This window comes from Lissotriton helveticus, chromosome 7 (assembly GCF_964261635.1).
Source record: "Lissotriton helveticus chromosome 7, aLisHel1.1, whole genome shotgun sequence".
NCBI classification, from domain to species: domain Eukaryota; kingdom Metazoa; phylum Chordata; class Amphibia; order Caudata; family Salamandridae; genus Lissotriton; species Lissotriton helveticus.
In genome coordinates, this window is record NC_136068.1 from 1,012,472,806 (window position 1) to 1,012,498,538 (window position 25,733).

Below are 25,733 nucleotides of genomic sequence, written 5' to 3' on the forward strand. Positions count from 1 at the left end.
CTACACTTCTGAATAACCAAGACCAGCTTGTTTGTCAAAAGTAAGATTTTATTTACTAAATTATGGTATATAAGTTGATAGTTTTATAAATGAATTTTATTTGCAATAAAGCAAGCATGATTGTAAAGAAATATAAGAAAAATACAATTCAAGCAAGTAAATCAAATTTAAAGTGAATATATAAAGTTTAGCATTTCTAAAACCTAATTCCCTAACTGAACTAAATAGATAGAAATTAAAGAAAAAGTTCTTTGAGGATTCTTACGTGCTCCACGCAAAGTCCGTCAGCACTTCACCCTCATCGGAAAGTCAGAAAGCAGCAGCCAGCCCATCCCTAAGGGCTTGACTTTTTATACCTTTCTACGCTAACTAAACTAGCAAAGGAAAGTTTTCAGAAATCTTCGACGTCCCATTGGCTAAGAGTGACAAGTGACATGTCACCCACTTTTCAAAACTTCCATTAAATCACATTTCTTAGAGACCATTGTCTCTTCCACGTGAAACCAGAAGCTTCCTGAGTTTGCAACAAATGTATAAAGTCATTCTCGCAGCGTCCATTGACTTTCAATTGACTTCCGCGGATGCCAAGTTAAGGACTGACAAAATGTTCTTTTTCGACCTTGGCCATGTCCGACAGAATGATGACAGCACATTAGTTTTTGCTTTGTGAACGCAGCTTTTGACGAATAATTTATTTCAGAATGGGCGTCTCGTGACTTTTGCAGAATTACAAGTCAGCTCTTTTCTGCGACTCAAGTGACTAGGCCCAAAAGCAGACAACTTATGATTTCTAGTATAAAACAAACACAAGAAAAGTATTAATGTAAGAAATAATGTAGATTCTGTATCCACCCCAGGATTTACTAATTAATTAACCCACCCGATTAATCAAAATGTTACCTAGCCATTGCAAACAAATAAAGCAGCGTTTATATCTACCAGTCTCCGTTATTCCATGAGACTCATATGCACCTAGAATAGTAGAAATGACATCACACAGACAAGGAAAAGCAAAACAAGCACATGCTTCTTTTAAGTTTGCAGCAGTTAGTAATGACAAAAACGAAAACAATAAATTATTTTATTATTTTGCACGAACAAAAAGATGCAACAATTATGCACGTTTATGAGCACACATATTAGTCCCCCCATGTGTAAAGTATAATCTAAGTTGTATTAGCACGACATATCACAAATCATTAATATTATTATTCATGTTATGGAAATATGACTTCGCGAGTTTAAACAAAATTTTGTTTTCTATCTCGCTCCATCAACTCCCTCATCTGGTGATTAACAAATCACCACACCAGCACTCAAAATTTTGATAATTTAAATTTCTAAGAAATCGATTCAAATTCATTTGTATCAGTAAACCTAAAAGTCTGTTTCTGCATAATCTTTGGAATTAGCATAACGCTCTCTATGTAACTCCTGTAATTCGATCTCTCTTTCTTCTTCTTTTCTGAGTTTATAGATTCTTTTCTTTTCTTTCAACTGTTTCTTTCTTTTATGTAACAAACAACCTATTTTGGTCAAAATAAAAATGAATACTATTATAATCAAAGGTGCCAGAATCTTGCCAAGAATTGAACTTCCGATATTATGAAACCAGTTTTTAATTGCTTGAAACCTTTTTGAAAGTTTCCCTGTAAAATCATCTTCTTCTAAAGGAATTATCTCTGAATGCATTTGTGTAATATTCTTAATATACATTTCAATATTCTTACTTTCATCAGGTATATATGTACAACAATGTTGTACATGTAAAATGCCACAGACTCCTCCCTCTTTTGCTAGGAGTATGTCTAAAGCAAGGCGGTCTTGAATTACCATAGATCTAATTGCAATAACTTCAACATTTACTAATTGAAATCCATCAGCTGTGTCAGTTGATAATCTATCAACTATAGTGGACAATTTTCTGATTCTCCCTGCATTTAGGGTTATACCAACAAAAGGTATTACAGCTTGAAAAATATCTCCCAGAACTTCAGTAAAAGTTTCTCTTTTAGCTCTATTTACATAATTATGAATTTTAAACAATCCTTCTGAATCTCTGTCAACATGAAACACTTTAGGAAAAACAATTCCCACATAACAAGTTCCATACCAGTGGTCTGGAAGGTTGTAGTAGGCTTTGTCACCACAAACAAAATAAATCCCAGGAAAGATAGGATCTTTTCCACCTTTAAATCCCCAACCTCCCAAAATCTGATAAGTATCTTCACAGTTACTTGCACCTACAAAGTAATTATCAAAAAGTGTGTTATCTCTTCTAATGCAAAGCTTTCCACTAACAGGTTTGTCTATGTGAATTGCAATATTTTCAAGCATTTTGCCATTTAATTTCTCATCCTCTTTTTGCCAGAAAGCTGACTTAGTCTGCTTGACTAATTCATTCCTCTTATAAATTGCTCTTCTCTCCTCAACCATATTCAAAAATTTCTTTCCTTCAGCACTTAATTTACATGTTAGATTATTCTTATAAGCATACTCGTAAGTGAGTTCATTAGTAACAAGGAAAAATTCTCTCATTTGTTTTGCTTTCTTATGCTTATTTAAAGCATTATCAATCTTAATATTTGCAAAAATTTCATCATAATTTGAATAGTAATATTCTAAACGTCCAGTTTGATAAAATAAACTAGTTAATACACTACATGTTACAGCATAAGTGAGAGGAAGCATATTATATGTTACTCCCTCAGAAACAGAAGCAGGTAACTTAACGCAGACATAGCAGTCTTTTGCATCCATTACCTTAACATATTCACTCAATAGCTTTGTGAATGTATTACTAGAAAAATCACCAATTGATTTATCTTGATAAATGTTAGGCTGATGATCAATAACTTTTGTAGACGCACTATGTTTAGTTTGACTAACCAGAGCTTTGCTTGTTATGTTAACTTTGTGTAATTCTCTATTCATCTCCAAAGGGATAATCACAGCTAGAACCAACCAGAGCAGAACTAAAATGAGCAGACACACCAGAGTCATCTTACAGCATCTTTTAAAAACAGAACACTTTGAAGTGCTCTCCTTAACATAAGGCATTCTTGGTTAATTTTAGCCTCAAAAATAAAAATAAATTTTAAAATTTATATACACCCCCCTTTTAAAATTTTTTTTTTTTTTTTTTTTTTTTTTTTTTAAACCCTAAACAAGATTTCTTCGACCTTATGTCATACATAAGTTTTCTTTAACTAAACAGTTTTTCTTCGACCTTGTGTCAACTAACAAATTCTCTTCAGCCTTTTGCCAATTTAATAATTCTGTACTTCAATCATTGTCACTAATTTCTTGGATTTCGTTTTCTTCTTCACTACTATCATATATGTCAATAACAGGTGGAATTACTAAGTAAGTCCACTCAGGAGACTTGTATTTTTGGTTTGGTCTTATTATTCTCTTTCCTTTTCTCGATATCACTTCAATTTTTCTTCCAACTCCAACTTCTTTTCCAGGACTCTTTTGACTACTGATTTCTTCAACTTGTTCTCTTGGCTTTTTGATCAATCTGACTCTCAATCTTCCACCTGGCCAGTAGTCTGCTTTTCTCACGTACTTCTTCTTTGGTTCAGAATTATTTGATTCTGACTTCCAAGTCCTTTTCTTTCTGTTTTCACTTTCACCTTCCACGTCACTTTCTTCAGTTTCGTAGTCTGAAATCTCAATTGACTCAGGAACTTCTCTATTCGGCAATTTCACTCCTTCAGGAACTTCACTTTGTCTTCCATCACTGGTACTCGGTAATTCGTTTTCCTCCTCTTCCTCAATTACCTCCAACTTCCCAGATTTCGGATATTTGTTCCTTACTTCAGAGTTTGTTCTCTGCCTTTCGATACTCTCCTGGTCTGAAACTTCTTTTTGTTCTGCTTCTTTGTCTTCAATGGAGACAACCGAATCCTCAGTTATCTTTCCTTTTAACAGATTCTCTTCACCTTCAGAATCTATTTCAATTATTTCCAAGTCTTTTCTTGTCAGATTTCCATTCACTGGCACAGTTTCCAGATGTCGACTTTCTTGTCGATCTTCAGAATCTGGAATTATTTCACCTTCTGTTTTGCCTTCTGCTTCAGAATCAGAATCATCTGTGGTATCACTTTCAACATCAGAACTTTCAGGAGTTGGTACTGGAATAGTATGACTAGGATGTATCCAACGTTTCAATCCTCTGCACTTTACAGCATTAGTAGTGATCAAGATTATCTGTCTAGGTTTCTGCCATCTAGGAGCTAGACAATTCCTTCTCCGATGTACTTTCGTTCTGACCCAATCGCCAGGTCTCAGATCATGTGTCAAAACCTTTTCATTTGATTGAGCTTCAGTTCCCACCTGATTAGACACAGAAGTTACCATATCAGATAACCTTTTACAGTAATCCAAAATTGCACTGTCATTTATGCTCAACAGTTTACCTACAGGTACAAAAGCTTGCCTCATAACTCTTCCCATTAATATTTCATGAGGACTCAAACCTGTCTTTTTATCTGGTGTACTTCTTAATGACATCAAAACAAGTGGAAGAGCATCGGTCCATTTTATACCTGTTTCAAGACACATTTTTCCAATTCTGTTTTTAATTGTTCCATTTATTTGTTCAACTACTCCTGATGCCTCTGGTCTGTATGCACAGTGTATTTTCTGCTCAATGCTCAAAGCTTCGCAAATTAATTTCATCAGTTTGTTATCAAAATGGCTTCCTCCATCACTCTCAATAGTGACTGGAAAACCGTACCTTGGGATGATTTCTCTGAGCATTAGTTTTGCTACTGTAATTGAATCACAATGTCGTGTAGGGAAAGCCTCTACCCATCTTGAAAACAAACATACAATTACAAGTACATATTTCAAACAATTGTGTAAGGGCATTTCAATGAAATCCATTTGTAACCTGGTAAAGGGACCACCTTCTCGACCAATTATTCCTGTCCCCACCACTGATTTTCTGTTTGGATTCATTTGTTGGCATGACAAACACCTTTGACAAAAAGATTCAGCAATAGTTCTAAACTTGGTATTGAACCATGTTTCTCTGAAAAGTCTAACCATAGAATCTCTTCCTAGATGTGCTGGACCATGATATAATCTGGCCATGTCAGCAATCAAACAATTTGGTAAGACTACTCTGCCATCTTTGTAAACCCACACTCCATCTTCTTCACGTGGTCTACAATCTGATCTTAACCATAAGTCTTTTTCATCATCTTCTGCTTCATTTTGTAAATCTCTAATCTCATGCCATGTTTCTACAACAGTTGTTAGCATTAATGAATTTGAATCAGTTTCTTTACTCCTCTCCCGATTGTATGAATAATTTTTCCTTGCGCAGTATTTAGCTGTTTCATCTGCGAAGGCATTTCCCTTGGAAATATAATCAGTTCCTCTAGTGTGCGCTGCACATTTAACAATGGCGATTTCTTTTGGCAATTGTATTGCTTCAATTAATCTCCTTATGAAAACTGCATTTTTAATTGGTGATCCTGCTGATGTCATGTATCCTCTCTGTGACCAGAGTTGTCCATAATCATGCACAACTCCGTACCCATACTGACTATCAGTAATGATGGTAACTCTTATATCCTTTGATATTTCACATGCACGAATTAAAGCAATCAATTCAGCCACTTGTGCTGAACGAACTCCTTCAAGACATGATGCTTCTTCAATATCAACGACTGTACAAACTGAATATGAAGCTTTTAAGACACCTCCTTCGGATCTTAAGCATGACCCATCTACAAAGTAGACAAAATCCGATTCAGACAAAGGTCTGTCTTTGATGTCTTTTCTTGGTTTAGTACAGAATTCCATGACATCTAAACATTCATGTTCTGTTTCAATGTCATCAACAATTTCAGAATCAGGCAGTAATGTAGAAGGATTCAGATTTAAACATCTTGAAATCGAAACATTATCTGCTCCTAGTATGATTTTCTCATACTTTGTCAATCTGCTACTTGTTAGATGTTGAGTCTTACCTCTTGTCAGTAATATTTCAACTGAATGAGGCACAAAAACTTTCACAGGAAATCCCATTATGATCCCCTCACTTTGTTCGAGGCTGATACTTGTAGCTGCAACTGCCTTCAAACAACCTGGTAATGCTTTAGCAATTGGATCAAGAACTGCAGAGAAGTATGCAATAGGTTTCTTTAAATTTCCATGTCTCTGAATTAACACAGATAATGCACATCCTTCTCTCTCACTGCAATACAGTTCAAAATCTTTTTCATAATTTGGCATACCTAAAGCAGGAGCTTGGCATAAGCTCTTTTTCAGGTTCTCAAAAGAATCCATCTCAGCATCATTGAGAATAATTGGATCTTTTACATCTGACTTTGTCAGTCTTTGTAGTGGTTTTGCAATTACTGAAAATCCACTTATCCATTGTCGACAGTAACCAACCATTCCCAAGAACATTCTGACCTGTCTTTGTGTTCTTGGTGGTAACATTGCTTGAATCATTTTTATTCTTTCTATTGTTACTTGTCTTTTTCCTTTTGCAATTCTGTGACCAAGATATTTTACTTCTTGTTTGCAAAACTGTAGTTTTGCTGGGGACACTTTATGTCCTTCTTCTGCAAGGCGATTTAACAGAATTATTGTGTCTGTTACACAATTTTCTCTTGTCTTTGCAGCTATTAACAAATCATCAATATACTGCACTAACGTAGACCTACCAGGTAAGTCTAGGTCTTCTAATGATCTTTTTAACAGTTCGTTAAAGATTGAAGGACTTTCTGTATAGCCCTGAGGGATTCTTGACCATCCGAGGGTCTTACCTTGGAATCTGAAAGCAAATATTTCATAACTGTCTGGATGTAAGGGAACAGTAAAGAATGCATTGCAAAGGTCAATAACTGTATACCATTCAGCATCATGTGGAATTTGAAATAGAATTACTGCTGGATTTGGAACCACAGGACAACATGGAACGACAATTTGATTAACCTTTCTCAAATCTTGTACGATTCTAAATGTTCCGTTAGACTTTTTAACTCCCATAATTGGTGAATTACAAGAGCTACTCTCCATTTCTTTTAATACACCTTGCTTAATTAATTTTTCAATTATAGGTGTAATACCTTCAATTGTTTCTGTTTTCATTTTATATTGTGGAGTGTTTGGAAATTCTATTCCCTGTTTCAATGTAATTTTTACTGGATCTACGTTTTTCATCAGACCCATCTCATTTCCAGTAAAATCCCATATTTCAGATTTCACTGTTCCTTTGAGTTCTTCAGGTAAATCCTTTTCTTCAAATGCAGGAAACAATTTTGTTTCTTCTGCTTCCATCATCATCATTGTCATTCTGTATAAACCATCTTCCTCCATTGTTTGTAATTCAACTCCATCAGGAGAACAATATATTCTACAATTCATTTTACATAGGATGTCTCTGCCTAATAGATTTACTGGACTACTATTACAAACCACAAATCTGTGTTTATCTCTGTAGTTTCCAATTTCAACTGGTACTGGATCAGTTAAGTCAGTTTTAATTTGCTGATTACTTACTCCGACAACTTGGATGGTATCCCCAGAGAGAGGTAGGTTTTCAATTTCCACTGATCTAACAGTAGAACGGGTAGCACCAGTGTCCACTAGAAAAGTGATGTCTACATCATTAACTTTCCCGTTTACAAAAGGACCAGACTGGTCAACCTCAAGAGTGGCTCCAATAACACACTCTTCCTCCTCTCTCGGGCACCGTCAACAATAATCATCAGAATCGCTATCTTGACTTTCTGCTAATAAAAATTGTTGTGAAGCATTTTGCATTTGAACCCTTTGCTGCTTTTGCTGTTTTTGTGGTTTTATTACCTGTTCACTTCCCTGAAATCCCACGTTTGGATTATATTTTTGAACTCCCCCACAATTCGGAAAAGGTGGTTGTGGCAATTGGTCTTGACGATTATTCACCTGTTGTTGTTGCTGTTGCTGTAACTGTCGCTGAATATTAAATTCGTTTAACCCCTGTTGCATCTGTAGCTGTCGCTGCAGGTCAACACCATTCTGCATCTGTGGATTTAATAAGGGATTCTTTAAGTTTTTAGGAGGATGAGGACACTCGTCTCTCCAATGTCCAATTTCGCCACAATTAAAACAAGGTAATCTTTGTTTCAACTCCTCAATCTTTGGGCTAAATTTCTTTGGGAAATTATTATTTTTAAACTTTCCTTGTATCTGGTTTGTATTTCCAGTTTGAACAAAATTAGTGTTCTTATTTCCCATACTGGCAATCTGTTGCTCAGCCACCTTTACCTGAGCCCACATGGCTTTCTCCTTTAGCTTCTTCTGTTTTACTTCTATTTCATCACTGCAATACTTTGCTTTCCTTAGAATATCATCTACAGATAGTGATTGCCATCCGACAATACTATTTCTGATCATTTCTCCAATTTCAGGTTTTAGTCCATAAACAAATCTATAGACAAAATGACTCATGTCTTTTTCATCTAATTTTTCATAACCACTGTATTGTTTAAAGATTAACAGTAGTCTTTCATAAAAAGAATGAACTGATTCTTTTGTTTCCTGTTCTGTTCTTTCTATTTTAACCCAATCGACTTCTTTGGGTGGAATTTTGTTTTTCATCCAAACAATTACTTTCTCATAAAAATCCATTACAAGTGGATTTGGAGCACCTGTTTCTTTGATTCGCTCAGGTTCTGTTTTTGGCCAACTAATCGATATTTTGCATTCTGTCCAAAGATCAGATGGAACGACAATGTCAAAAAATCCATCTAAATCAATCCACAGAACTTTTGACACTTTGATAAATCTATCGACTTGCCTGTACCACTCAACTGGTTTTTCCCTTAATTTTGGAAAGTCATTTGTAAATAACAGAATGTCCTGTCTCGACCAAGGGACATGAACATATCCTCCACCTGCAATTTCTCTCATTGGGAATTGTTTTGACAATTTTTCCAATCTTTCATCTTCCTTCTTTTTCGTCCATTTTACTCTCCATTTGTTCAGTTCTCCTAGCTTTTTGATATAGACAATCAAATCTTTAATGTGAACTATTCTTCCCATTGAGTTTAAACTCTCAATGTCACTTTCTGAAAAGTCTAATCTGTAATGCTTTGCAAAATTCTTTTGTTTACTCACATCGATTTCAAGTTCTGCTGCTAGATCCTCTAGTTGATCATATTTGTTTTTCGTTTTCCACTGTATGCTTTTACAAATGAACAGTAGTTCATCATCTCGATAGTAATTTAAACTATCTGGACCAATTGTTCCAATTATTAATTCTTCGATATTCGCTTTTAATTTGGCCACATCAAGTTTTGGTGTGGTTACCCTGACTTCAGGACTCCCTATATCTGATATAGCACCCATTGGTGTTTTTGGAGATAAATCCTCATTAAAGGTTAAATCAGGCATTCTCGATTTAGAAGAGTTTATTTCAGATAAGTCTGAATAAAATTTTTCAGCAGCCTTTTGAATTTCTGTATTTAAAGGAATAGTTAATCCAGTTTTGTTTGTCTCCTTTTGATCAAATACGGGCTGAACAGGACCAATTGTTACTGGAACTGTCACAGCTTCCATGCCTTTTGTCATTCTTTTTATTAATTCTTCTTTTGATCTTATATATTCATTATAATCAACATCTTCAACATTTCTTGCCTCTCTTAAATAATCTTTTGGAGGTTCTCTTGCTCTTGGAGCCATTGTAAAATGTCTACCTTCATTTCGAGCATTCTCGAATTCTGGTCTTCTAGGAGTTTCAATGATTTCACAATTATTTGGATAAAGTTTAGGAGCTTCATTAATTGGAGGTGCACTCGGTGAAGTTTCAGTAGAAACCACCGGAGTCGACCATGATCTAGGAGGTCTCAAAGGCTGATTCTTTCTAGCAGTTGTATATATTTCTTCCATAACTGCATCCTCAGATTCACTTTCCATTGATTTCCCTGTAGGAGAACCCATTACCATTTCATGAATTAAATACAATCCTTCACTCATGTTTCCCTGTCTCCACATTCGCAATCTATCTTCATGAGTTTCTCTTTTCCAAGATGGATTTTTAGAAGGTCTTTTAATTCCACTAGCTTCTCTTTGTAACTGATACATCTCGTCTTCCCACTCAACTAAAGCTTCAAATTGAGTTGGTCTCGGTTTTGGAACAAGAGCATTCATTTTCTCTCGTAAATTTCTTAAAACCTTTACATTAAATGAACCATCATCAGGCCAAGTTAAAACACCGTCGTTTTTAGTATAGCGTTTCCAACTGTCGAACCATAAGACAGTATGATATCCATATTCACCTTCCATATACGCTGCAGGTGTTTTATACTTATGAAGTAGTTTACCACCTCGCGTTTCGATTTTCTTGTCAGGTGAAAATAAATTCTTAAACTTCTGAAATAATGTTGGCTTTTTCTCAACATGTTTAAAATGATAACTCATTTTTAGGAGTTAAATCTAATTCACAAAATCGTTCGTAAAATATTTCCGGGATGTTCCGTAAAACAACCAATCCGTGCGCGAAACACACCAACAAGCCAATGACAGTTGAGCTACGTCACTTTTCTGCTCAACCAATAAATTTGGAGTTTTTCTGAAGGACCAATCAGCTCACAGGCCGTCAGAGACTCAAGAGCCAATCAGAATATAGCTTGTGACGTAGGTCACCCAATCCCAGCGCGGCTCTGTGACGTACACAGCAGCTGCGGTTTCTCGTTTCTCACTCCTGGCGCTTACCCCTCCTTCACAAAATCTTTTCACAGCGCCATTTTAAGAACACTTTTCAGTGTAAATTAATTCTTAACAATGACTATAAAGACAACATCTGTTCGTTTCACTATTTAGGATAGTTTACATACATTCAAGTATCCACACTTCGGAATAGACGGCGCTATTCACACTAAGGATAATATTCAATTGTCAGTAGAGTAACCTTACCCCACCCTTCTAACACGTATAATTATGAACTCGCTTTGCCCTGAACCCACCGCGAAGTGAAAGTTCTAAGAGTTCCACTTGAACATAAAATACAATTCAAACTCGCACTTTCACACTGAAATTTCCCTAATTTCAAACACACATGAAATCCGTACAGGACTCTCACCTGTTTATAGAAATCATGCACCGTTAGCAAAATAACGACGTTATCCGTACAGGGCTCTCACCTGTTTATAGATATGAAACATGTACCCGTACAGGACTCTAACCTGTTTATAGATAATCATGCACCGACGCTAATTTACCCTTCACTCAAGCTCGGATATAACTAATACTTTTATCACAGTGAGTTTTATGGAAGGCGCTTTGTCCCTATTCTCATGCTGCTTTAATTTCTTAGAAAACCCTCACTTTACAAGATTCAGACCTAGCCCTAAAACTGTGCTGCTCGGCGACAACACTATGGTACACGGCGATACCTCTTGTGATACTCGGCGATATCACTACAAACAGAACAGATGGTTTGCGTGACTAATTTCTCGCCACACAATCTATACCGGTATAGCTTACAGATAGCACGAAAAACGAACTTAACATGTGTTAAAACATCGATCCTATTTCCATACCATAACGCTTTAGTAACCCTTAGCAACCAACATATTACCTTGGTTACCCTTAGCAACCATCAATTTCTGCTACCAGAGAATTGATCCAGCGGCCTATAGAAAATATATCATAAACAACGCTACCCAATTTTATAACCTATAAACAAAATTCTATACTAAATATGGACCCATTTATAAACCTGACATATTTTGGGCCTACTGAATCAGGTGGTCAGATTAAATCTATATACACATTATCTACAAACTATATACAATTTTATACATCTGCGGAAAGAATATTGTCATTAGAATAAAACTTGACCATTTAAACGACCACCATTGGCGACGTGATCTAGCTAATAGTAACCTACACTTCTGAATAACCAAGACCAGCTTGTTTGTCAAAAGTAAGATTTTATTTACTAAATTATGGTATATAAGTTGATAGTTTTATAAATGAATTTTATTTGCAATAAAGCAAGCATGATTGTAAAGAAATATAAGAAAAATACAATTCAAGCAAGTAAATCAAATTTAAAGTGAATATATAAAGTTTAGCATTTCTAAAACCTAATTCCCTAACTGAACTAAATAGATAGAAATTAAAGAAAAAGTTCTTTGAGGATTCTTACGTGCTCCACGCAAAGTCCGTCAGCACTTCACCCTCATCGGAAAGTCAGAAAGCAGCAGCCAGCCCATCCCTAAGGGCTTGACTTTTTATACCTTTCTACGCTAACTAAACTAGCAAAGGAAAGTTTTCAGAAATCTTCGACGTCCCATTGGCTAAGAGTGACAAGTGACATGTCACCCACTTTTCAAAACTTCCATTAAATCACATTTCTTAGAGACCATTGTCTCTTCCACGTGAAACCAGAAGCTTCCTGAGTTTGCAACAAATGTATAAAGTCATTCTCGCAGCGTCCATTGACTTTCAATTGACTTCCGCGGATGCCAAGTTAAGGACTGACAAAATGTTCTTTTTCGACCTTGGCCATGTCCGACAGAATGATGACAGCACATTAGTTTTTGCTTTGTGAACGCAGCTTTTGACGAATAATTTATTTCAGAATGGGCGTCTCGTGACTTTTGCAGAATTACAAGTCAGCTCTTTTCTGCGACTCAAGTGACTAGGCCCAAAAGCAGACAACTTATGATTTCTAGTATAAAACAAACACAAGAAAAGTATTAATGTAAGAAATAATCTAGATTCTGTATCCACCCCAGGATTTACTAATTAATTAACCCACCCGATTAATCAAAATGTTACCTAGCCATTGCAAACAAATAAAGCAGCGTTTATATCTACCAGTCTCCGTTATTCCATGAGACTCATATGCACCTAGAATAGTAGAAATGACATCACACAGACAAGGAAAAGCAAAACAAGCACATGCTTCTTTTAAGTTTGCAGCAGTTAGTAATGACAAAAACGAAAACAATAAATTATTTTATTATTTTGCACGAACAAAAAGATGCAACAATTATGCACGTTTATGAGCACACATATTAGTCCCCCCATGTGTAAAGTATAATCTAAGTTGTATTAGCACGACATATCACAAATCATTAATATTATTATTCATGTTATGGAAATATGACTTCGCGAGTTTAAACAAAATTTTGTTTTCTATCTCGCTCCATCAGCTGCTTCAGGTAAAACAAAACAGACACAACTAAAGACTTAGCAGAAGGAAATGACAACCTAAACAGTATATACAATATATATCCAAGGATTATGCGGTTTCCTGAAAGTAAGAATATTATGAGAAGTAGACTGAACAACAGCAGAGCACACAAGCAGCTCAAACAATCTCCAGTGACCTGAACTATAATCCTGGCATCCCCAGCGTAAGACTGAAGCAGCAGTCATGCGGATGTTGCACAATTAGATCAGGTAGTAATTAGTATACGTTTCGAATCCCAATGGCACTTCACAAGCAACGGACATGGATTGCAAGGCAAAATGTGTCTACCCATGGCCCACATCAATTACATTCCCTCTGCCAGAAGGTGATGTACCATTTGACAGCACTGAGCATCACACCCGTGACATGGGTCTGCCCATTTGGTGAGAGGTTGAAGGAAAGGACCATCTTTTGTGTGATGCAACCCTCCCACTCCAGATTTTGCCTTAACTTTTTTTGCTGCCAGTAAAACACTGTGCAATTTACCCTGCTAACCAATGGTATTCATTTCAACATGGTGACATTGGAATACCCCTAATTGGCATCATTAACTACCTTTAATTCCCTAGTATAAGATAAGAAGTGTATCCAGAGCCTGTAAGTTAAATGTTGCTGGTGGACTGCAGCGCTATTGTGCTATCCACTACAGTGACAGTGTAAAACATGCTATCAGACCTATCAGTGTAGCCTGACTGTAGCAGTGTAAAAACTGTAATTCGATAGATCACAATCAACCCTTGTTATAAGTCAAAACTTCATTCTCAGCCTTGGAGGCCTGCCATGAGCACAGCTGGTCCAGATAGGAAGTCAATACACCATTTTAAACACATAGGTCCTAATTAATTTGTCATCGCGTCTGCACTGATTCATTCTCAATTCCTTAGCCCAATCTGCCGTATCCCTCTCCCAGTGCCTCAATTCAGGACCATCAGCACTCAACCAGGTTATTGCTTCACGCTGCTTGGTAAGGACGAGGAGTAATTGTAGGCATTTAAAAGCCATTTTTGGAACTTTTTTTATGGCAAATGTCCCCCAAAAGATGGGGCAGTAGATCCCCTGTAAAGGGGATTGCCACCACCGTATTCAGTTTATTGACCACACCCAACCAGAAGGTGGGAACTATCAGCCAGTACCAAGTAAGATGCAAAAAAGAGTATGTCCGATGTCGCCAGTGCTGGGGTTTGGCAGGGTATATCCTGTGGAGCATGAGTGGCGATATGTATTAACGGTGCAGAAAGTGAAAGTGCATGAGCTTAAATTTAGCATTGTTAGAGGCGGACTGGACCAGGACACACATTCTTCCACACTGTGTGTCCTCCATTTGTAGTCCAAGCTCTCCATCCCAAGCTGCCCTACCTAGAAGGGGGGGGGTGTAGTCTGTGTGCAGATATGGCCCAGTACAATTGCATGACTAAGTGATGACCTCCCCCCAGCTCCAGTAAAGCCTGAAAGTGTGCAACGTAAGTGGGGTCACTGGGAACGGGGACCATATATCCTTAGTATTGCCCATGAGGCTAGTGTGTTGGAGGAAGTGTCCTACTCCCACATTAACCCTTTCGGTGTTCAAGACGGAATTGTTCCATCATGAACACCAGTGCGGAAGTGAACTGAACCCCCCCTGGTTCAGAGGGATTTTCTGTTTTTGTTTTTTTGCCTCAGGAGGTGGGGAAGAGCTTCCCCAACCTCACAAGGCATTTTTTTTTCAATGTAATGATGATAGCATGCATGGTGAGCTGACTTCTTACATTGAAATTGAAACTGAAACTTAGTTTCAGTTTCATTGTTTTGTTGCTAGTGGGGCTATCTCAGCCCCCTGAGCACCAAAACACACAGGTGAGGTATAATTGGAAAGAGAAGAATCTCCCCTATCTAATGGGACCCTTCCCTAGTGGATTCCTGCTTGGGGATTGCCCCATGAGGGTGATCCCGAGTAGGTATTCACCCACTAGGCACCTATCAACCAATCAATCATTACATTTCTAAAGCGGGCTACATACCCATTAGGGTCTCAAGTCGCGGGGGGGGGGTTGTGCTGCTACTGATCGAAGAGCCAGGTCTTGAGGAGTCTTCTGAAGGTCAGTAGGTCCTGAGTCTGTCGTAGGGTGGTTAGGAAGGTGTTCCAGGTCTTGGCGGCGAGGTAGGAGAAGGATCTTCCGCCGGCTGTGGTTTTCCGGATGCGAGGGACTGTAGCGAGGGCGAGGTTGGCTGAGCAGAGGCATCGGGAGGGGGTGTGGAAGCTGATTCGGCTGTTGAGGTAGGTAGGTCCGGTGTTGTGGAGTGCTTTGTGTGCGTGGATGAGGAGCTTGAAGGTGATCCTCTTGTTGACGGGGAGCCAGTGCAGGACTCTCAGGTGGGGTGTGATGTTGCTGCGACGGGGGACGTCGAGGATCAGACGAGCTGAGGCGTTCTGGACTTGTTGTAGTCGTTTTAGGAGCTTGTTGGTAGTTCCTGAGTAGAGGGCGTTCCCGTAGTCGAGTCGGCTGGTGACGAGGGCCTTGGTGACGGTCTTTCTCGTGTCGATAGGGATCCATTTGAAAATTCTGCTGAACATTCGGAGGGTGTTGAAGCAGGACGCGGATACAGCGTTGGCTTGCCTGGTCAAGGAGGGTGGAGTCAAGGATGACCCCCAGGTTGCGTGCGAGGTCTGTGGGTTCCGGGGCTGTGCCTAGTGAGGTGGGCCACCAGGAGTCGTCCCAGGCCGATGGGGCGGATCCGAGGATGAGGACCTCCGTCTTGTCTGAGTTCAGCTTCAGTCTGCTGTCCTTCATCCAGTCGGCTACGCCCCTCATTCCTCTGTGGAGGTTAGCTTTGGCGGTGTGGGGGTCTTCGGTGAGGCAAATGATCAGCTGGGTGTCGTCAGTGTAGGAGATGATGTTGAGATTATGTTGCCGTGCGACGTGGGCGAGAGGAGCCATGTAGATATTGAACAGTGTTGGGCTGAGGGAGGATCCCTGTGGAACGCCGCAGATGATCTTGGTGTTTTTTTAACGGAAGGGTGGGAGTCGGATCCCCAGGGATGGGGGACCTGCCACTTGGGCAAGGGTCTTTGCTCCCCCCTATTCAAATGGGCATATGTAGTCTTTCTGCCTCCCCCAGAAGGCATATGGGTGCAGTAGTCACTTATCTGCCTCCTGGGGGAGGGCATGAAGCCCAGTAGTCACTAGGAAGCCGGGGAGTCATATTTTCTATACATAGGGGTGGATCCTGTCCAGAATGGGCATGCCAATGGCCCCACCCCCCAAAAAATGGCCACAGTCCTTCTGCCCCCCTTGGGGGCATATTGGGTCAATAGCCCCAATCTGCCCCCCATCAGGGTGGCAAAAAACCCACTAGGCACTGACCTTTTTTTGGAATGTGCTAGCTGTGGATTTTGGGCCCTAGCGCTGCCCGTACCTATGGAAACCTAGCAAACCGGTACATTTCTGAAAACTTCACACCCAGGGAAATCCGGGATGGGGTGACTTGTGTGCCTCTCACAAGGTCTGGTACCCAGAATCCCTTGCAAACCTCAAACTTTAGCAAGAAAAACCCATATTTTCCTCACATTTCTGTGATGAAAATTTCAGGAATCTGCACGGAGGCACAAACTTCCACCCACCCAGCATTTCTTCAAGTCTCCCGATAAAAATGGTACCTCACTTGGGTGGGTAGGCCTAGTGCCCGTGACAGGAAATGTCCCAAAACACAATGTGGGCACATCACATTTTTCCACTGAAAACTGACCTTTTTTCGCAATGTGACTACCTGTGGATTTTGGAACCTAACTTAGCCGCCACCTAGGGAAATCAACTAAACCTGTACAAGTTTGAAAGCTAGACAAGCCAGGATGGGGTGACTTGTGTGGCTCTCACCAGGTTCTGTTACCCCGAATACCTTGCAAACCTCAAACTTTGTAAAAAAGAAACACATTTTCCTTACATTTCTGTGATGGAAAGTTTTAGGATTTGCAGGGAGCCTCAAACTTCCACCCACCCAGCATTCCCCAATGTCTCCTGTTAAAAATGGTGCCTCACGTGTATGGTTAGGCCCGTGACAGGAAATGGTCAAAATCATACTTTGGAGACTTCAAAATTATCGATCACAAAAAGGCTTGGTTTTGCGACTGAGTCTCTGTTTTTGGTCCCAGGCTCGGTGGGCATCTAGGGAAACCTACCAAACCTATACATTTCTGAAAACTAAACACCCTGAGGAGTCCAGGGAGGTGTGGCTTGCGTGGATTCCCCAACGTTTTCCTACCCAGAATCCCCTGCAAACCTTCAATTTAGCTGAAAAAGAAAATACATTTGCCTTACATTTCTGTCTGGGATCAGCATGCCAACACAAATGTCCTACCACCCAGTGTTCCCCTTGGTCTCCCGATAAAAATGAGACCTCACTTGTCTGGGTGTCTAATGCAGAGCCAGCCTAAAAAACACATATTAAAAAAAATATATAGTGCTTGGAACTTGCTGTGCTATCCCCTCAATCCCTATGTTTTTGGTCCTTCACAGGGGATGGAAGTTGGTGGCTACCTGCAGAATCCAGAACTTTCCATCACAGAAATTTGAGGATTTTTTATATTATTTTACAAAGTTTGAGGTTTGCAAGGGATTTTGGGTAACAGAACCTAGTGAGAGCCACACAAGTCACCCCATCCTGGATTTTCCTAGGTGTCTAGGTTTTAAAAATGTATAGGTTTGCTAGCTTTCCCTAGGTGTCAACTGAGCTAGGGCCCAAAATCCACAGCTAGGCACTTTACAAAAAAGTTTCCATGGAAAGATATGATGTGTCCACGTTGCCTGTCGCAGGCACTAGCCCTACCTACACAAGTGAGGTACTATTTTTATTGGGAGACTTAAACAAACACAGAATAGTAGAACAAGTGTTATTACCAATTGGCTTTCTTTCCATTTCTGCCATCCAAATGTAAGACAATGTGTAAAAAATGGATGTATGACATTACCACGCATGCTTTTGCAACGCAAGCCTTTACCACGCAACTTTCACAACGCAAGTCGTTACAACGACTTGCGTTGGGGGGTGCTGGATAGTGAATAGTTTAATTTACTATTCCAACTCCAGTCCCCGTGGATAGTAGGGAAGGTTTTGGATAGTAAATTAACTATTACCTGTCCTAGAGCGCCCCCCAGCGCAAGTCGTTGTAACGACTTGCGTTGTAAAAGTTGCGTGGTAAAGGTACTGCGTTGTAAAAGTTGCGTTGTAAACGCTGTTCCCCGTAAAAAAGAAGCCATTTTGAAAAATGTCCTCTAATTCACATGCTTGTATGGGTACCCGCAATTTTAGAGATGTGCAAATAACTACTGCTTCTAAACTCTATATTTTGTTCCCATTTCAGAAATACATAGGTTTCCTTGGAACTGATTTTCACTCTATTTTACCAATTAATTGCTACATACTCGGTACACAATGAAAAACCATTGCAATACGCAGCTCAGTTATAGGCTCTGGGTATCTCAGGTAAACCTACAAGTCCTATATATACCCACAACCAGAAGGGTCTATTGGACATAAAGGTATATTGCTTTAAAAAATTTGCCATACTTAGAAGTTACAGGTCATAACATTGGCACAAATGGCTGTTTTTTTCAACTCAATTTCAATATTTTTTATTTCAATTGTTAGTTTCTGTAGAAAAAACTTTAAGAATCTACACAAGTGACCCCTTGTTGAATTCAAACTCTTGTCTACTGTTCAGAATTGTATAGTTCTCCAAGATTCATTATTGCTTTCTCACCCATTCCTAACACTAACTGGGGGAGGTTGAAAGCACAAAAAATAGGCAACGTCCCAATAAAATGTGTAGAAAATGTTGGTTTTCTGACAAGTCTGCCTATTCCTAAAGTCTGTGAAGATGGTGATTTTTAGCACTGTAAACCCCTTTTCAATACCTTTTGCAGGGAAAAACACAGACACTTTCTTCAGCACTTTTCCCCCCATCTCCCCCCCCCCCAACCCCCAAATTATGTGTATTTTGGTCAAATTCTTGGTCTCCTCCTGAGGAATTCACAAACCCTGGGCACCTTTAGCATCCTCAAGATGTTGGAAGAAAAGGATGAAAATTTGGCATGGATAATTATGTGGACAAAAGGTTACAGGGGCCTAGCACGGACTACCCCAAATAGCCCATAAAAAGGCTTAGCTCAGGAGGGAAAAGGCCTAGCAGTGAGGGGCTAAAGCTGTCCTGGGTGGCCTCAAAAGTTACACATTCTTCATTCAGGAACAAATCTCCCAGTGTTTTACAGCCACTGTCCCACCAGTGGGACATATTTACAGAGACTGTGAGTTCCCTAAACACAGGAAGGCCCCAGAACACAAACTACCTCGGAAAGGGGGCTTTTTTCATGATCAGTTTTTAAGAGCAGTGTGTCTCACCAGGAAAGGATAGTATCAATCTTTCCCTATAAGAATCCAGGGAAACTGAAATGTACTAGAGGCATCCATTAATAACCACTTCTCCCAGTTGTTCCCCTCCGTAAGCCAATGCATTGTGTGTTGCAGTTGTGAGGCGAAATAGTTTTGCTCTAAGTGTGGAACTGCCGGTCCCCCCTCCACCAGCAGGTGGAACAGGTTATTCCTAGCAAACCGGACACTTACCGCCTCCAATATCAGAGAGGACAGGAGGGTGTTCAGCTGTTGAAATACAACCAGGGGAGACTATAAAAGGAATTTTGAATGCAGTATAGACACTGTGGTAGAAGGACCATCTCTAAGAAATGGCCATGTGTCCCATAATGGAAAGCAGCAGAGTATTCCAGAATTGGATGGAAGAGAGGAGGCCCTCATTTACCCTGTAAATATTGTATTGTAGATAACAAACTTATTGTATCGACCTCCCATCGAATAGGAAGGATCTGCAAAGTTTTGGGAGCCTGCGACCTCAGAGCACCCACTGGAAAGAGTAAGGTTTTCTGATCATTGATTCAGAGGCCAGCTATTTCCCCAAAACTATTTAGGCAGCCTAGCAGTATGGGAGGGAGTGCCGCATTGCTGACAAATTAAAGAGGGAGTCATATATCAGATGAGTAGTGTCCTCTACAGTAATCCCCCAGGGTACCAAATCTTGCCTGATCCAAATCACCAGCGGCTCCAAGGCAATGGCAAAAAAGAGTGAAGAGAGACGGCAGCCCTGCCTCGTACCTCAGCCAACTGTCCAGCTTTCAGAATATAGCCTTCCCACTCTCAACCTGGAAATAGGGTCTGTGTACACTCATTTTACCCAAGATTGAAATCAAGGGCCAATCCCCATATCTCCCAGAACCAGTCGGCCCCTGGGTTGAGCATCATAGATATGTAGTACTCATGCATAGAATGAGGTAGGACCCCTGTACTACCCTTCAGGTATACCTCCAATAGATGTTGAGTGAAGGAAGGAGAGAAGGCCAAGTAAACCTTTTCCGGCAAACCATCACCGCCTGGAGTCTTACCCCCGGGGCAGTTGTTGAAGCACTGCCCGGATCTCCTCCAGATAGAGATCAGTCTCTAAGTCCACACTAGCACCTTCATCAAGTTAGAGCAGCGTGACCATGGCTAGGAAATCATTGATGCAGTCCTGATCTGAAGGCAGCGATAGAGCTGCTCCAGGTGAGTATTAAATATGTTTACAATGCCACATTGTGAGTATGTATCTTGCCCTAGCGAATCTCTGAGATGGAATACCAGGTTGCGGGGGTCTCCCGTTTGAAGACTCAGGATAATAGGTGCCCAGAGTCATCGCTCTCCCTGCGGAGAAGCTGACAATACAATTTTATGGTACGTTTCTCTAGTCTATCTCTCACCTTCAGGAAGCGATGTTGTGCGGCCAGTTCCTCTAGAGTCATGGGCCGGGCGCCTGGGGCCATGTGCTGCAAGCGTGGCAGTTCCGCCTCACACCATGATAATTTGGCCTGGAGGGTGCACCTGACCTCACAAGAGAGCACCACACAGTGCCCTCAAACCACTGTCTTCATCATCTCCCACTCGGTTGCAAGATGGTGGCTGGAGGACCAATTAATCTAAAAATATTCTGAGAGAGTCTCCGCAACCACAACCCACCCCTCCGCATCTTGAAGGATCTCCAGGGCAAGTCTCCATCCAATGGGAGAGCAGTGAACTGCTCCCCAGGTGACCTCGCAGTGCACCGTAACATGCTCTGAAAGGTAACGTGACAAGTTGGGCACCGAGGCCCCCCTCCCCCCTTGCTTCCGACCCTAGTAGACATTCCAGTCTACTGTGTGAGTTGTGGGTAGGTCAATAGCAGGTAAACTCTGCCTTTGCAGTGTGAACAGCTCTCCATATATCACGGAGTCCTAGATTAGTGACTGCCCGCTGTAGGGAAAGTGTCATCTTAGGTTTAGTATTTGGGAGGGGAGGGTATTAATCCAGCCCATTATCCAGGACGCAATTGAAGTCACCAGCCCAGACCACAGACCCCTCCAAGTCAGGAGAGATAACGTTCTAGAGTCTGGGGAAGAATTGCCCATCATTAGTTTTGGGTACAAAAGTATTGACGAGGGCCATGTCTGTGCCATCGAGTCTCCCATGGAGGAGGATGACCATCCCCTCAACATCAGCTTCTAGATACGTCAGATATAGCACCCTGGGTGCTATTCAAATAATGGCTCCTCAGGCATATGTGAAATAATTAACCAAGTAAAGCTGCCGTCTCCATCTCTTAGCCTCATTACCAGCCTCTACATAAAAAAGGCTTGATTCCAGAAGACATGCAGAGTAAATAGCATTCTTCTTCAGGAATGACAGAACCCTATAACGTTTTTGTAAGTAGCCAAACCCCTCCTAGTCCAGGTTAGAAACTTATAGCAGGCTGGACCAACCATTGTGACCATATGTTTGAGTGTGAATCCATAGCTTGCAATGTGATGGCAAAAAAAAAACAGAGGTCAACTGAGAAATAATAACATAAACTTATCTCCGCCCCAGACAGGTATAACATAACATTTGTTTATAAGTCCAATTGGTTCAAAGTGACAGGATAAACACTAATACACCTGTATCCCCAACCAACACTAACACATGTCAACTCAAGGAGGGCCCATCTTTGACCCCTAGGGCCTTTCACCCTCACCGACAATCAAAGTTCCCAGACTCCATGTTCCCCAAAAGAAAGGAGCCAAGCACCCTGGAGTGAACATGCTCAGGGAACGATCATCAGAATTTGTACTTCCAGCTTTCGGCCTGTCCTGACTTGAAGCCAGACATCAGTGGATGTTGCACCTGTAACCCAATGGAGTATCTCCTCGTGCAGAGTCAGTTCTCATCTACCTCCATATGTGCCCCAGCCAAGCTAAGCACTGGAGAACAGGACTCCTTTTGTAAGGGGGATGCAAGTGAGCAGGTGGGACAGGATATTGAGAACTGGGAGAGGAAAAAAGGGGAGAATGGTAAGGGCTAGAGATCAAGGCAGCATGGTTTCCAGCACTGTGTCATTGGTCTGCGGGTGGCTGGGGGTGCGCCGGATCATTTTCCTTGGTGGGGGCCGCATCGGGCAGAGTGTCTGGTACCAAGGGATGATCATCTGAGGCAAAGTCTATGGTGCTGTCTTCACAAACCACAATATGGGCAGATCTCCTTGACTCACGTCATCATCTGTTTCCCCCACTGAAGCGCCCACTTGCGCCTCTCCGCATACGAACATACGATGGGTCAGCATTGCTCAGTGTATCCACTGGTATGTTGTCGAATATATCCAGCTAGGACCATACTTCCTCTGGTTCAAAAACATTTGATTTACCAGCAGCAAAGACTCAGACCTTCGCAGGGTATAGTAACATATATTTGAGCTTCATCTCATGAAGCTTCTTTTTTACAGCAAGGAAAGATTTGCTCCTTTTCTGTTCTTTTTTTAGTGTAGTCTGAGTATATGGCGATGTTGTGGTTTTCAAACTGGGCAACGGACTGTTTCCTGGCTGCCCTTAGAATGGCGTCCCTGTCACAATAGTTCATGATTCTGGCGATGAGAGCTCTAGGCAGAGCACCATGTGGCGACAAGGGGACCAATGCACTGTGGGTTCGCTCAACCATGAAGAAGTCTGAGAGCCCACTCTTCAAGGAAAGTTTCTGCCGACTGGTCCACGGCACATTCAGGAAATCCGAGTAGTCTCACATTGTTTCAATGTGAACAGCCCTCTGAATCCTCCACTGGATTCAAGGAAGATGTAACAATGGACATCTGAGACCCCTACTGGTTAAGCAGCTGAACCTCCGTCTTATGGTGGCTATGTTGGTTTCATCAGTGTATACCTTGTCTGCTACTTTGCATAAATTGGCACTTAAAAGGGAGAGCTAAACAGAAAAGCCTGCAATCTGTCCCACCAGTGCTCCCTGGAGTTCTGTGTAGCTACCAACAGAGCCGCCCTAGAAAGATCTGCCTCATTCTCCGGGGTGTGGTCCGGTGACACTGTCTGTCCTTGACGAGTGATCCTGGGTGCAGGTTGGCGCGTGGTATATCGGATAATGGTATTGCCCTGGAGCTGATGCTGCGACCTATGCTTCTCCATGGCTACATCATGGGCATGCCCCAGATATCAAACACTCCTGTGGCTCAATGGCCAAGACCCATGCAACAGGTACCGGGGGCATCCTGGACATGAGCCAGAAGGACAGCTGGGAGGCAAAGCCCAAGGTGGCCCATACTCAGGCACCACCACCAGGTCAGAAGGGGTGAATCCAAGCAGCACTCCTCCGGTGTCTCCAAGAGCTACAGCCCCGCGTCATGGGCGAGGGAGGAGGCAGTAAATTGGCAGGGTGATTTTCAACAACATTTACAGTGTGGCAGGCCTTCAGGACCGGGATCCACAACTAAGGACAGGGCTTTCAGATGACGGGGTCTCCAACAGATACAGTAGAGGATGAAGCGCAGATGTCACCCACAAGGCAGGCTCCCAGGTCCAACAGCAAGCACAGGCCTGCAGTGTGTACTGCCCCAATCACATGAAGGCCCAAAGCATCTGAGTCATCTGGTGTGTGTGTGTTCAACCTGGGTCTATTCCCTCTGAGGCACCCGGCTACTGTCACCAAGGGCCAAGGGTCAAGGGGACATGTGCGCAGCCGCGGTTCTTTTGGCAGTCAGGGCTCACAGTTGGATCCATATACCCCAGGTGTTCAGGTGAGCCTCTGTAGCGTCGTAGGTAAGGAGCAGTTCCCTTGTGCAGGTCTGGAGCCAGCAAATCGGAGTGGGCCCCCAGTACTCCACCATCTACAGGATTCGTATGCCCAAGGGCCCAATCAGGTGGCCCCCAAAGGCCTAGGTCCAAAGCATCTCCTGAACACCCCTGCTCTAATTACCCGGGGAGGGGGGGGGAAGCAGACACCAGCAGCCGGTAAGCAACAGTAGCTCTGTAAAAGGCCCAACAGCACTGGAAGGCCCTGCACATTGCAGCATTCCACAGTAATCGTAGTGGGGTCACCGCCACCAAATGTCTTCAATTAGGCTCCCTAGGTCATACAGGCTCAATTTACCTGGGAAAAATCAGTACATTAGGGCAGATGGAGCATGATTAATGCAGACTATGTCGGTAGGGAGACGTTGCTCCCTAAGGGCACTTCCAGTTGTCCATCTTGCTTGGCCATGCCCTCCCTAACACAGTGTCGTGGGAAAAGGATTAGGTAAAAAATAATTAAGCAACTACTTTTGATAGCTATTGAATATCCAATTCAATGGTGTCGTCGGATTTGTAATAATTATTAAGAAAAAATAACCTTTAGGGAGTTACCCTTTCCCTGTCTGAGGTTCTTATTGGCTATTTAGCCTTTACTCTCCAACTTCTCCCAGCCAGTGATTAGCATTTGAATAAGGAGGCAAACGTGTGAGGTACCTCCCAGGAGCAAACAATAGGCTTACCTGAATGGCAGAGATGGCTACTCTGAACCTCACAGAATATCAAGATGGGGGCTGTGGGAATACTTTTCACACTGCAGCATTAAATCATGCTGGAGTGTCAAGTCATGGTTAACAGGTCTGCTGTGTTTAAATATCACACTGAATATGCACTTTAAAGGATGGAACAGGATGCCTTGATAAATCTTCTGTATCCACAGTCTGGTTGCTGGAAAACCATGCTTTTGTTCAACCAGACTTCTGTCTCTAGGTTTATTGGGGTACACTAGCTGGTTCAATGTGGATTTTGGTGTTAGATGTGAGAGGACTCTAGGATTACCACAGTACACTCCCTATGCACACACATGCAATCCTCGAAGACCAAGTTTAGCCAAAGACTTTCAACATCATGAAAATACCCAAAGTGGGTAGGGTTGGTCCCAATAACTTTTACCCCATTGGTTAGGCGTGCCTTGGTGTCATTCCCACTCTTTATCTAATGCCTGGCATAAATGTGGCATCTCCGGGCATCCAACTCAGAAGACTGTTGGACCTGTGGTAGAACAGAGGAGGACTGAACCTGCTGTATGTGACTTGAGAGCAGTCCTGATGATCTGGACCTCCTCTCTCTTGTACCCAGGGCAAAGAAGTGTACTCCAGTAGTCATAAGGCTGACCTGCTGTTCAAGCTCTAGAAATACAACAAGCT